At 38.9% G+C, this 12938-nt stretch overlaps 1 pseudogene; it reads right to left on the minus strand.

Annotated features, from left to right (window-relative positions):
• Positions 1-5749: 5749 nt before the first annotated feature.
• On the minus strand, positions 5750-5839 carry LOC111906648 (small nucleolar RNA R71; annotated as a pseudogene).
• Positions 5840-12938: the final 7099 nt, after the last annotated feature.

The raw sequence follows: 12938 nt of genomic DNA on the forward strand, positions 1-12938 counted from the left end.
ATTTTTATATCCATCCCGGGGCTACCAAGATGTATCGGGATCTGAGACTGAGCTATTGGTAGCCATGTATGAAGAGGGAGATAGCCTGGTACGTGGAGAGGTGCATGACCTGCAGGATGGTCAAGGCTGAGCATCAGAGGCCGCATGGCAAGTTGCAGCCTTTGGAGGTTCCCATGTGGAAATGGGGGCAGATCTCGATGGATTTCATCACCAAGTTTTCGAAGACGATAAAGGGTTTCAATGTTATTTAGGTCATCATGGATCGATTGACTAAGAGTGCCCACTTCTTGGCGATTCGAGAGAGTTCTTCGGCCGAAAATTTAGTCGATGTGTATATTCATGAGATCGTTGCTCACCATGGGGTTTTGGTCTCCATTGTTTCAGATCGTGATGTTCGATTCACCTCCCGTTTTTAGCGGAAGTACCATGAGGAACTGGGCACGAGGTTGCACTTCAACACAACTTATCACCCAAAAACCAACATCCAGAGTGAGCGGCTGACACAAACCCTTGAGGATATGTTGCGGGCCTATGTCATCAATTTTGGTGGGAGCTGGGACTCCTACCTACCTCTTGCAGAGTTCTCCTACAACAACAATTTTCACTCTTGCATTGGTGTTCCGCCTTTTAAGCTCTTGTATGGATGGAGATGTCGTACCCCGATTTGCTTGGGAGAGGTTGGGCATAGGGTTATGGGTCAGACCAAGGTGGTCCTTCAGACTACGAAGATGATTCAACAGATCAGACAAAGATTGCAGACTGCTCAGAGTTGGCAGAAGAGCTATGTCGGCCAACACCGATCCTAGTTGGAATTTCAGGTTAGCAACATGGTGGTACTGAAATTCTCACCTTGGAAAGGTGTGATTCGCTTTAGGAAGAGGGGGAAATTGGGTCCCCATTATATTGGGCCATTTCAGGTTATTGCTAGGGTTGGCAAGGTTGCTTAAAGAATTGATCTTCCCGAGGAGCTTAGTCAGATTCACAACACTTTCCATATTTTGCAGCTGTAGAAGTGCGTATTGGATGAGGATGCAGTAGTTTTGTTGGATGATATTTAGGTTGATGAGTGCTTGAACTATGTCGAGAGGCCAATAGCTTTTATGGAAAACAAGGTAAAGGTTTTGCGTAGTGTAACAGCTCAAATTTTCAAATAAATTTTTCATTAAAAACAAAACTTCATTATTCGACAAAAGGGTTCATTCCAAGTTTATTTCAAAATATAAATAATAAATCTCCAGGATCTTCAGCAGTGGCAGTGTGTACGTGTCACGCCGGCGCCTTTCCACGGTCATCACTAGTACCTGAAAAACATAAACACAACTAGTAAGCATAAATGCTTAGTGAGTTCCCCAGTATACGACTTACCCACATACGCCTTCCGGCCCGGACCTTTCGATCCACATAACATTGCCTTCCGGCCCGGACCTTTCGGTCCACATAACATTGCCTTCCGGCCCGGATCTTTCGATCCACATAACATTGCCTTCCGGCCCGGATCTTTCGATCCACATAACATTTTGCCTTCCGGCCCATGATAGTATAAAACATGACACATGCAACATAATACTCATAACACATAAATCATACATCATACCGTTCTTTCTATCACATAAAGTCTCGCCTTCCGGCCCGTATAAGCATACATCACATATAAGCACACATCACATATAAAGCATCTACCTCTCTATACATAGCATGAATATAACACACACGACCTTCCGGTCTAACAGTCAAACCCTTCCGGGTGAAGTATAGTGAGAAGACTCACCTCGTAGTACGCAGGCTATAACCTCTTCGAGCTACTCGCACACAATCCGCTAGTCCGCAGGTTCCCTATAATATCACAGCCCTAGTTAATGATCTTATCAAACAAGACAACTGACCCCTCTAAGATATATACAGGTCAACGGTCAATCTTGACCGGACTCGTCGAGTACAAAGGGTAACTCGACGAGTATAGACATCCTGACATCACTCGCCGAGTCTGAAGAACGACTCGACGAGTTCCAGTAGATCTTCAAGCTACTCGCCGAGTCTGAAGAACAACTCGACGAGTCCTAGTGAACCTTCAAGCTACTCGCCGAGTCTGAAGAACAACTCGGCGAGTTCTAGTGAATCTTCAAGCTACTCGCCGAGTCCTCGCCATGCAGTCAATCCGCTGCCTCCTGTATCTCGCATGATTTCGAAGTATATAGATATAGGGCTTCCTGGACTTTCACATATACTATTACAGGGGTTTTTAACACTTATAACAACAATATAATCCAACTAACCCTTAATTGGGTTTCCTAAACCCTAAACTCGCATACAACATAAAAGTTACAGATTTCGATCCGAAGATTACCTGGAAACGTGTTCCCTGCGTCTCCAAACCTCCAGTACTCGATTCCTTTGATCACCACCTTGCTCCTCCTTGTCTAACAATCTCTTCAAGCCTTCTCAAGTCCTCTCTTTTGCTTCAGATGCTCACACACTCCCAGGGGATCTTCAACCGGCCAAAAGACGCGACATGACGGCCATAAGATCGTTATATACGATCAGAAATGAAACGGCTAGGGTTCAGCTGAAACAGCGTCGACTCGCCGAGTCCCTTATTGGACTCGTCGAGTCCAGTCACGCGTCTGCGACCAAGACCATGGCCCTACTCGGCGAGTCGTGCACCAACTCGCCGAGTCCCCTCCTAAATGTGTCCCAAAAACAATTTAAAGAAATACCTGAAATTCCGGGCTGTTACACGTAGCAATGAAGTACCTTTAGTAAAGGTACGATGGAAGCACCGGAGGGGCTCCGAGTGGACCTGGGAGCCGGAGGCTGAGATGCGTGAGTATTATCTAGATTTGTTCTCTACAGCAGACTTGGAGGATGAAGTATAGTTCAAGTGGGGGAGAGTTGTAACACCCCGGTTTTCAGGTATTTTCAAATTCATCTCTTGGTTTTAAATTATAAGTCAATTTGCTCCCTAAGTCCAAGATTTATGCCTTGAAGCCCAAGTTGCATTTTGGTAATGCGAGCCGGAGTAGTACGTTAAGCATACATGTGTGTACACTGAGCATACTAGGGCGCACCCTAGTACGTTGGGCGTACTCACGTCAGGAGGAAACCCTAAATTTTACGGTTTGTGGATCTAGGATTCTTACCTTCTGGAGAAGTTCCAGAAGGTATAAAGCTTTCATCTAGCCTTACTTTCTTTTAGATCTTGCCATGAGGAAAATTATGTGTTCTTAGTCCATTTTCTTGGTGTTAATGAGTATGTGCTACTCTAAGACCAAAGGACCCATAATTTCCGGAGAAATGACGTGCAATAAGTCATAAAAATGCTATCATGGCTCTTTTGGTGCATGCATGAGGTCTTTAGTGGTTAAGACAAGCTAGAATCCCGGTGTTGGGCCTTATTAAGACATGCATAACCATAAAGTTGGAAACTTTATGGTTTGGAACACCATTTTGGACCTGGATCTGAAAGTTGGACGTTGGACTGTGATATTGCCATATTTATACATGTTTTTAGGCAATATTTACTTATATTTTTATTAATATTTTGGTTATTTGCATTGAATAATAGTACTTACATGCTTAAATTATATTTTGCAGCCAAATAGAAGCATTTTTGGAGAAAATGACTAAAAATGACAAAACATACAACTTTGGAGGCTTGGAGATTAAAAGAAGAAAGAAGCTTACGTAATCTGCTGACTTCACGTCGTGAGGCTTGTAGATTCACGACGTAAACGTAAATCTCCCAGAAGATAGACATCGCGAAGAAGAGTCCTTAGCCAACACGGAAATCTACTACTCACGTCATGAGACATATCCATTCACGACCTGAGTTCGGAAAAATCATAAACTAAATATACTCTTGCTCATTACGAATTGAAGGACTTTTTGGCTGCATTGAGGGTTCCTAGAGACAATTTTCAGAAGGAGAAAAGTTCTGGAATTGGCTATTAGCATCTAAGGAGAGGAGAAGTTTATATTAGTTTAAGAATTTAGTACACTTGAATTATGTCTTTGAATATGAGTTATTTGTGTTTGTTTACTAGTATGTCCAACTAAATCTAGCTGCTTCTGTTAGCTAGATGAAGCTGGAACTCATGGTGTAATACTTTAGCTTTGATTTACTTGTTGGTTAAGACTTGTGTTAGATTGATTGAACCTAGCATGTTTGATTTAGTATTTGATTGCTTTGATTTCTTATTATGTGTGGTTGATGACCATTGATCTGCATGAACTGGAATACCAGGTAATTTAGTGAACATTAAATTAATAGAGCTAGGATCAAAACAATATTAGTTAAGCAATTAACTATTAAATTAGGTTGTGCTAGAGAACTCATATTATGACCATAAGTGTGTTTAGTTAATCAGTCTTACATAGCTCCAATCTATTAAATAATTGATTATGTGTTAACTTAAGTGTGAATATACTTTGATTTACGTGAATTAATTAATGTTAGTAGATTTAGAACTAAATTGCTAATACCATCTTAATTGGTAACCAACAGTAATTGTCATAGCTAATTTATAAAAGATTGAGGGAAAGTGGATTCGAACTAACAGAAGTGTTTTGTTTGCCGATTGAATTTGTGTTAAAGAATTAAGTTTATCTAAACTTGCAAAATTAGATAAATCCCATTTCTTTGTTAGTAATTAGGTTAATTTAGTAGTAGATAAATTAATTAGTCAAAATCATTCCCTGTGATCGACACCCGACTTACCCGACTATTCTATAATTTGACCAGGTACATTGTCTAGGTGCAATTTAGTTAGTTAAGTTAGTTAGGTTATAAATATAAAATTAGGTGTAGCTATTTGCACACATTAAGTTTTTAGCGCCGTTGGCGGGGAATGGCTTATTGGATTGTTTATTTATTTTCTTTAGATTGATCGATCCTTTTTGTGGGGTAAAACATGCAAAAAGCTACTTTTTCAGCTTAGTTTTTTTAGTACTGAATTCACGACGTGAGCTGTATTGGCTCACGATGTGAATTCAGTAATTTCCATTTTTCTTGTTTTCTATTTTAGTTCAGTTTTACGTTTTTATTTTTGTTATTTTGCAGAAGTTCATGACCAGAGGGTCTAACACACCTTTGGTGCCACTACTTGAAGATCCAGAGTTAGCCCTTAACAAGAAGACGGATAAAAACGCAGAAGTAAGCCAAACACCAAAGAAGAAACCTTTCCAAGATCTCAAATCTGTCTTTACAAAGAAGTCCGAAAAGAAAACGGGAGAGTCGAGTTCATCTTCAAAGGACAAGAGCAAGATAGAAAGTTTAGATCCAATTCCTAATCCAAACGAATCCGAATACGAATCCGAGGCCGAGTTTGGACTATATACGAGTCAACTCGAAGACGATCCAAGAAACGATATGACGAACATTAAAGAAGTGTCAATGGGAGCTTACAATAAGCGAATTCGAGACGATGTTGGTCCAGAGTTAGTACAACCCATGAATCTTGCCACTGCCACATTCGAGCTAAAGGGACACATCCTTACCGCACTTAAGGATGTTCCATTTTATGGAAAAGATTTTAAGGATGCTTTTAAGCATCTAGATGAGGTCAATGACATTGTGGATTATTTCAATGTTCCGAATGTTAATAGAGATACCATCTTACTAAGGATGCTTCCTGTTACTTTTAAGGGAGCTGCAAAAGATTGGTTAAAAGCACCTCTACCTGGTGCAATCACTACTTGGGCTCAGATGCACAAACAATTTTTGGACCAATTTTTCCCACCATCAAAGATAGTTAAACTCAAAAAGGCGATAGCCAGGGGAGTCACTTTATGAGGCATGGGAGTGCTACAAAGGGTTGCTAGGGAATTGTCCTCAACATGACCTCAACATCCAACAAGAGGTGTCCATATTCTATGATGGGGTGAATGTTATGACAAGACAACTCATTGATTCTCAAGGGCCATTGACAAATAAAAATCCAAGGGAGGTTAAGGAGTTAGTTGAAGAATTTGCAAAGCATTCTCATGAGTACCATAATCCAAGAAATGAAGGAGTTAAAGGAAACGGGGTGGAAATTCTGTAGACATGGCTGCTATGATGGCCATGCTTGATATAATGGACAGGAGGATGACAAAAATGGACCAAACAATACATGTTATAAGAGTTGGATGTGAAAGGTGTAATGGTCCACACTTGACCAAGGATTGTAGCTTAGATGATAATGGGTATAAAAAGGCTCAAGTTTGTTATTCGAGTGGGGATAAGTATGATGAAGATTGGAGAAAACCAAAGAAGGAGTGGCTGCCATATGATGAATACAAGAAGCAAAAGGAAGAGAAATATAAGCAGACAGGCCTAGGCTTCTACCAAAAAGGGAAACCACCAGCCAAGAAGAAAGTAGACTTGGAAAACATTTTGACCCGATTTATGGAAGCTTTCGAGAAAAGACATGATGATACGGATGTGGTGCTAAAGGAACACATGAAAGTGATGAAAGAACAACAGACAATGATGATTGACCAACAAGCTTCATTAATAAATCATCAAGCATCGATCCATAATCTCGAAGTCCAAATTGGTCAACTAACTACTTTGGTGAGCAACAAATTATCCTCATAATTTCCCGAAAAGAATGCTCAATCCCATGTTATGATGATCGGGACTGAAGAAGAGGCAATCTCTGAGTTCTTAAAAGCACTTGAATTGGAGCCGGAGCAATCCGATCCAAGCCGAAGAAGCCAAAGCTCGAAAATAAAAATGTTGCTGAAATACTGAAGTCACGACATGAACCTCTTCAGTTCACGTCGTGTACCCATTCTGAACATAAAACTTCAGAAAACATTTCGGCTTATCATCCGCCTTTACCGTTTACGTATCGAGCTAATCTTAGTCCACTGGAGAGGGAGCATTTGGAATTCATAAAGCACATAAAGGGTATTCCTATAAATACTCCTTTTGTTGAGACATTAGCTAAAATTCCTGAGTACGCAAAGTTCCTTCAAGATTTAATGAATACTCGTCAACAATTGAAGAAAAATTCCAAGGTTGTTTTAAGTGAGCAAAGTTCAAGGGTAGTGTTGGGAGAGTTACCAAAGAAGATGGGAGATCCTGGACGCCTCACTCTTCCATGTGAGTTTGGGAACAATCTGAAGACTTATGCTTTAGCCGATTCTGGGGCTAGCATAAATTTGATGCCTTTCTCATTTTACAATAAGCTTAATATTCAGAAGATGAAGGATACCAAAATGATAATTCACATGGCAAACTGTTCAGTGACACAACCAAGGGGCATTGTAGAGGACATAATAGTAAAAATTGGGAAATTCGTTTCCCAATTGATTTTGTGATAATGGATATGCAAGAAGATCCCAATGTCCCCATTATTCTTGATCACCCATTACTTAATACTGCTGGTACCTTGGTTGATATTCGCGTGTCTAGGATCACTTTGAGGATAGGAGATGAAAAGGAAACCTTTGGAATAGAAGATGGTTTCCAAGGGACTGATGTTCAAGAAGAGATTTTCAATATAGATGAAGAGAATGAACTTGAAGAATTAGAGAAGCTCATGGAGGAAGAAATAAAAACAATTCAACAAGTTAAACGAAAAAAACCGAGAGCATCTGTCCTGTTTTTAGTTGAAGTCATTGCATACACAAATCCAACTTCATGGGTAAGTAAGGAAAGTGATGAAATATCGAGTGATGATAATGAAGAAGAGGTAACTTCCAAGGAGACAAGTCTAATGGTGAAGGAAGAAAAGATTCCTATGGAGCTGAAGAATGAAGAAAAATTGGAGACTAAAGGGATCAAAAGGAAGCTTGATGAAGACGAGAAAAGAGCTAAAAAGGAGAACTCAAATAAGGCGTATATTCAATGTGTCCAAGCTTACAAGAGGCGATGGAAGGAACATAAGATTCTGGTGGTGATGGACTCCTCTCACAGCTCAACGTAGGGAGGCACGGAGTCCAGCTCACGACTCCATAAAAAAGAAGCGCTTCTCGGGAGGCAAACCGAGTTGGTTTGAATTTTCTTTTCTTTTTCTTTTAGTTTTTGCATTTTTAGGAAAAACAGTCGTATCATCTAAATCCTTTTATGAATGATAGAACACTAAGTGTGGGGTCCCTAAAATTAAGTGGTAATAAATTAAGAATTATAATTAATGAAAATTAGGATTTATTAAGTAATTTTGTGATCAGACAGACTTCACGACGTGAGTGAATATGATTCACGATGTGAGTCAATATGATTCACGACGTGAGTCCAGGATAACTTACGGAATCCTTGTTCATTAGCCCGATACATGTCTCAGCCTAATTGCTAATTAATTTAATGTCCCATCTGCTCAGCCCAAGACCACTCACGACGTGAATCTTTAGAATTCATGACGTGAATTTTTAAAGAAGACCACAGTTAAAGGTCAGAAACATTTGACTTATCCACTTTCTTTATTCCTCACGAAGTGAAGGTGTTCTTTGGTCCCCCCCCCCCCTCCTACTCGATCTCAGCTGAATCTTCTTCTTTTTACTTTTGTGCTCATGTAATCATCCATTTTAGGTAAACTAATCTTACTCTCGGTATTTAATTTTTACTTATTTGGTTGATTTAGGGGTTAGGGTTTATAGTTCATTTGAATGATAAAATCGATGGTTTAAATAATTGAAATCCTTACTGCATATTGGATGAATGGTCTTAGAATCAATTTAGCATAAAACCCCAACTAGTATTTTGGCCCGATTCAAACACTGTCATGGCTGATTATGACTTCGCTGCCAAACTCACGACATGAATCTTAAAGGATTCACGATGTGAATCTTGGGTACCATCAAAACAGTTTTCTGTTTAATTCTAATCTGTTGGATTTTTCTTGTTTCATGTTTTGCAGAAATGGCTCCTAGACGCAAGGCTCCAACAGGGGTGGCCAGTTTGCACCCGTTTTATGTTTTTCCAACAACCTTATCGCGGGATGTTTTCACTCGTTGCAACAACCGGTTAGGATGATTGTACAACCGGGAAATTGCTGTTGCACCCACAATTAATTGGCAAAGGTTGAGGGAGGTGGGATTGGTTGACCGGTTAAACCCACTTCTTACAAAGGTATTTTTAGGGAATAGATTTTCTTTTACATGCAAGGGGTGGCATAATTTGTTTGCTATCTAGTAAAGGGTGTACAAGGAGTTATGTGTGGAGTTCTTTTCGACTGTGGTATTCCATGAGAATGTACAAGACCCGACCTACCAACAAGCCTTGGTTTTCCGTCTAAGTGGAGAATACCGAGAATGTAGTTTAGTTGAGTTTTCTTGGAGGATGGGGTTGTATGAGACACCCATGAGACCATGACTCATGACTTTGTTATGTTTTTGAGGGAGGATACCCGTGGATATGAGAATGGGGCATCGGGATCGAATTCTGGAGTAACATTGCATCTGGGGTGTCGCCGAAAAGCAGCATCAAATCCCCTATTCACCACCTTATCCACCGACTCATCACGCTTTCTATCAACCACAAACGCCATGGGGACAAGGTTACCAAGCTGAACTTGTTCTTTTTATGGTTCATTTTATAGTCGGGGGTGTGTTGCAATATCCCGTACTTTTTGGCCCGCTACTTGGCGGATTATGTCGTGAGTTCTCGCCCCGGGAGCCCTATTTGTGGTGGCCATTTTATTGCCCGTTTGGCCCGGTCCTATGGTGTTATAGTTACCGACATCACGAGATCCTTGACTTGTATAGAAGGGAATGAATTTACTATGGGATATTTGGAGACGATGAGGGTGGTAAGGAATTATGAAACACATTGGGGGATTATGAATTCTGATGATGATGGTAATGAGCAACCGAGCGACCAACCCGAGCAACAGCCGCAACTGAGGCCAAGAGGAAGGAGAAATGTGAGATGAAGAGGAGAGGGAGAACAAACGGTGCACCAAAATGCACCCATGGGAGGACCCAATTTTGGAGGAGACATGTTGGGTTACTTTGATTAGTTGTCGTTAAGTTTGAATTGGATTGGTGGGACGGTGGAGAATTTGGTGCAACACTTGCATGTTGAGCAACCTCCTCATTTGGGGTATCATTACCCAATTTCCCCTAGATGGAGTGAGAATCAAAGTCAAGGAGGAGATGGAGTGGGAACAAGTGGAGCTCAAAGAGATGAAGATGGCGATTGATCACTTTATTTTGTTTAGTTTTAGTTTTTAGTTGATTTGGTTTTCTTTTGTTTTTGAAATTTGATTTGGTTTGTAAGACTCTTTAAGCTATTATGTTACTTTTCTATTTCTTTTGGTTGTTAATTTCCAGATTTGCTAAAGGAGTCACAGGAAGAAAAGTTGAGAGGAGAGCGTTTACGTCTAGCCAAGCGTCGTTTAGATTTTAGAGTCGAAACCCACAATTTTAAATAAGTGTGGGTGAGTCAAGAGAGAATAGAGTTAGAGAAGAGTCATGAAATGTTGCATTAGAAGGGTCTTATTCAATTAAGACATTTAGTTGAAGGCAATAGATGAAGACAGGATCACTTTCCGACTGCCCAGTTCTCACGTCGTGAATACTTATTATTCACGTCGTGAGTCCAATATTAATTGTTTTTCAGAACACGCTTTTTAGCGACCTCACGTCGTGAATCCGTATGTTTCACAAAAATGAAGCCCATTTATGCATTTTACTTCATGGTTCACCACTTTTCTTCTTGGGATTATTATGGAGAGTATTTTGGCTCGTTTTCTCTAACATTCAATGTGGCGTATGCATTCCCACATTTGTCTTTACGCTTTGGAGATTTGCACCACATTTGTTGAAGACTGAAGTTTCAATTCTATGTTTGTTGACACATCCACATAATTCGCGAGTTCAAGATCCAAGTTCCTATTTAGAAGAAGTCCATATTCGAGATGCACATTTCATCCGCACGATTGGAATTCGATCTCGCCACCACTACCTTAGGGGAGTCTATTCCTTTTTCTCACTTTTTTTATATTATTTTATGCATACAATGAGGGCATTGTATATAATAAGTGTGGGGTAGGTGGTCGAAAAAGTAAAGTAAAAAGTAAATTGCTAGAAAATTTATACAATTTAAAAAATTTAGTAATAAATTTTAAAAGGTTTGAAATAATAATCTAATAATTAGATCTAGTAATAATAATAATTTGAACTAAGTTGCTAGTGTTGTGTGGAATGATTTGATGAGAGCTCAAATGTTTAGTTGAGCCAATATACGTTATAGTGCATTTGTGGCCCCTTTATTCTAGTGAAATCATGAGACAAAAACACAATCTTGCTTAGTTTGAGGGATGCAACATGTTTAGCAGCATGTACTTGAAATGTATCCAGGAAAGCTTATGTAGTCATTGCACATAGGCTAATACCTTTAACCAATAAAGGTTGAAGTTAAGAAAAAAAGTGAGTACATTTTAAAAAAAAAGAGAGAGAAATTACCGAAAATTTGAAGAATTTTTGGAGCAATCAAAGTATGAAGATCAAAAGATCAAAAATTCTAAAAAATCAAAAGTTGAAGATACCAAAAATCACACAAAAAGGTGGTGAATTCAAAGAAATTGAAGATCAAATTTCAAAGAAAGTGAAGAATTCAAGAGCTCCATATTGTGGTATCTTAAAGTTGTAATTCTCTAGATTATGTATGCTTGGGTAGCTTTACAAAAATACCTTGAGGTTAGAAAGTTTTCTGCGGATGGATTCGGAGGGATGCATAAAATGAGCATTGTTCAAAAGAAGTGGGGGAGTGTTTATAAGGATTGTGAGTATTTAGAATTAAGGGGGGTCCATAGGATAATTTTAGACACAAATGCACGCATTGAGGTCATGGCATAATGGTTGAGTTTGAAATGGATTGTTTTATATGATGTTGGTGATGAAGGTTTGAATTAAAAATAATTAGATTTGCTTGAGGGCAAGCAAAGTATAAGTGTGGGTATTTTGATATTGCCATATTTATACATGTTTTTAGGCAATATTTACATATATTTTTATTAATATTTTGGTTATTTGCATTGAATAATGGTACTTACAAGCTAAAATTATATTTTGCAGCCAAATAGAAGCATTTTTGGAGAAAAGGATTAAAAATGACAAAACATAGAACTTTGGAGGCTTGGAGATTAAAAGAAGAAAGAAGCTTACGTAATCTGCTGACTTCACGTCGTGAGGCTTGTAGATTCACGACGTGAACATAAATCTCCCAGAAGATAGACATCGCGAAGAAGAGTCCTTAGCCAACACAAAAATCTACTATTCACGTCGTGATACATATCCATTCACGACGTGAGATCGGAAAAATCAGAAACTATATATGCTCTTGCTCATTACGAATTGAAGGACTTTTTGGCTACATTAAGGGTTCCTGGAGATGATTTTCAGAAGGAGAAAATTTCTGGAATTGGCTATCAGCATGTAAGGAGAGGGAAGTTCATATTAGTTTAAGAATTTGGTACACTTTAATTATGACTTTGAATATAAGTTATTTGTGTTTGTTTGCTGGTATGTCCAACTAAATCTAGCTGCTTCTGTTAGCTAGAGGAAGCTGGAACTCATGGTGTAATACTTTAGCTTTGATTTACTTGTTGGTTAAGACTTGTGTTAGATTGATTTAACCTAGCATGTTTGATTTAGTATTTGATTGCTTTGATTTCTTATTATGTGTGGTTGATGACCATTGATCTGCATGAACTAGAATACCTGGTAATTTAGTGAACATTAAATTATTAGAGCTAGGATCAAAACAATCTTAGTTAAGAAATTAACTATTGAATTAGGTTGTGCTAGAGAACTCATATTATGACCATAAGTATGTTTAATTAATCAATCTTACATAGCTCCAATCCATTAAATAATTGATTATGTGTTAACTTAAGTGTGAACATACTTTGATTTACATGAATTAATTAATGTTAGTAGATTTAGAACTAAATTGCTAATACTATATTAATTGGTAACCAACAGTAATTGGCATAGCTAATTTATAAAAGATT

Source organism: Lactuca sativa, chromosome 5, assembly GCF_002870075.4.
Source record: "Lactuca sativa cultivar Salinas chromosome 5, Lsat_Salinas_v11, whole genome shotgun sequence".
Taxonomy (NCBI): domain Eukaryota; kingdom Viridiplantae; phylum Streptophyta; class Magnoliopsida; order Asterales; family Asteraceae; genus Lactuca; species Lactuca sativa.